Here is a 2,106-nt window from a genome sequence, read left to right as displayed (position 1 = left end):
GGCGATCAGGGCGCGCGGGTGTCGGGGGGCCAGGTCCAGGGCCGGACGCGGCCAGCCATTCAGGAAGGCAGCGCCGGAGAGCGGGAGGCAGCCGGCGAGGAAGATCACACACTTTGCTCTTTTTGTTGTGCCGGTGGCGCCGGGCTCTCGCTGCCTTCTTCCTTCGGGAGGTGACGGAAGGGGGAGAAAAATGCGGGATAATTCACGCCGGCGACGAATTCACAGCGAAATAGAAAAAATAAAAGTCAGAAGAAAATAATTGCCAAAAACAGGAAAAAGAAAAAGCGAGAGAGACATCCAAAGTAGGTCGAATAAATAATCCTCTTCTTTTCCTCTTTCTTGCTCCTTCTTCTGCTTCTTCTGCTATAACACACAGAGCTAGTTAAAAAAACCCTGGAGATCGCCCAAAAATGTTCTTTTTTTAGTATTTTAAATAAGTGCTCTTCAGCCGGGAACCAACACCCTCCCTCCAAAAAAAATCATATATGTATAAAATAACGATAAGAAGAATACGAAGGGGGTGCCTCCTCCTCCTCCTCCTCCTTCTCCTTTTTTTTCTTTAAGTTTAGCCCTCTCTCTTCTGCAGGAATGGAGTAAAAGAGACAAGGAGGAGGGAGAAAAGGGAGAGAAAGGAGATGAAGAAGGGGGGGAACAACTAGTGGAATATGTAAGAAAAGAGAAAGGGGAGAGAGAAGAGAGGTAGAGAGAAGAGAGGGCGAGAGAGAGGAGAGAGAGAAGAGAGAAAAGAGGAGGGAGAGGGGGGAGAAAGAGGAGAGAGAGGAGAGAGGGGAGAGAGAGAGAGAGAGAGAGAGAGAGAGAGAGAGAGAGAGAGAGACCGACCCCAAAATTGAATGCGTTTAAACGGGAGGACTCGCAGAGCAATGTTTCCGAAAGGGGGATCTGCGCGAATGTCTGTATATAGTGAACTTTGACACTACTATTGAAACTGACACGTTTCTATGGAGATCGCTGCCTTATATGGAGCTCGTGTCAAGGAGCCAAGAGAAGGGCTGCTGGCAACTGATAATCAAAGGCGACTGACTGGTCAGAGCCCTGAATCGGGGGGAGAGAAAATGGGAGGCTAAGGTTAGCCAAGCCTCCCGCACGCCATTGGTTGGAGAGCCCCTCCCCCCTCCTCTTTTTCTTTCTTTCTTTTTTTCCCCTCCCTCTTAGCTACCTACAGACTGGGATGGCGTGGGGAGGAGGAGAGAAAGTGAGGGAGAGGGGTGTGTTTCTGACAAGCGCAATTTACATTGAGATCGCCCTGCGCTGCTATTTACTCTGAGACCTGATTAGTATGGGTCGTCTATGGTCACACACACACACACACACACACACACACGCACACGCACACGCACACGCACACACACTCACTCCAGAGGGGGAGGGGACGGCGAAAGGGAGAATGCCTGGCGATGGGGAAGAAGAGAATCAGAAGGAATTTATTTTGATTTCTTCGGAAAAGTTTTAAAAATTAGAGCTCATGAGCGTGAAGAGAGTGTCATTGAAAATGTTTGGGGAAAAAATTTAATGGGAATGAAACCCCCACCGTTTTTAATAATTCGTGAAATATACTGGGTTTGGATTGTTTGCTTCTTTCACATAGAAGCATAATCCAAGTGTGGATTCTGCTCATTTTATATCCTTTTAAGAAATAAGGTAGGGTCTTCCTATTTTCTGATCCAAAGTACATCTTTGCTTTCAAGGTTTAAGGACGACAAAACACACTCCTGGAATTTGCAGCTATTGCCACAAATTCGATCCGAATCAATGGTTCCTATTCATCCCAAAGATGTTTTTAAAAATAAACTTTCCGATCAATCAGATTTTTCCTCCGCCTCCTTCTTAATCTTTTTGTTTTTATTACCTGACCGTTCCCAACTCCAAACAATGCTTCAATAATTATTAATAACAAAACCGTAGCAAGTCCTCAGATTGTTGCGCCCGCGGGGGGGGGGGGTGGGCGGTCGATCAGTGTGGCCAAGTCAGTCCCAGGAAAAGAGCAAACAAACGAGAAGATGGAGAGGGGGGAAGTGGGGAGGAGGGAGAGAGAAGAGAGAGGCGAGAGAGGAGAATGAGAAGAGAGAGGGAGAGAGGGGGAGGGGG

At 47.5% G+C, this 2,106-nt stretch overlaps 1 long non-coding RNA gene across 1 annotated transcript; it reads left to right on the top strand.

Moving 5' to 3' along the window:
* Nucleotides 1-8: 8 nt before the first annotated feature.
* LOC103249250 lies at nt 9-1,826 on the top strand. The gene is made up of 2 exons (XR_503605.2): nt 9-302; nt 1,707-1,826. It is a non-coding gene; the product is annotated as an uncharacterized LOC103249250 (long non-coding RNA).
* The last annotated feature ends 280 nt before the right edge of the window (nt 1,827-2,106 follow it).

Source organism: Carlito syrichta, unplaced genomic scaffold (genome assembly GCF_000164805.1).
Source record: "Carlito syrichta isolate Samal-C Ts95f unplaced genomic scaffold, Tarsius_syrichta-2.0.1 Scaffold118060, whole genome shotgun sequence".
NCBI classification, from domain to species: Eukaryota; Metazoa; Chordata; class Mammalia; order Primates; family Tarsiidae; genus Carlito; species Carlito syrichta.
This window is presented reverse-complemented; position numbering and strand designations above follow the sequence as displayed.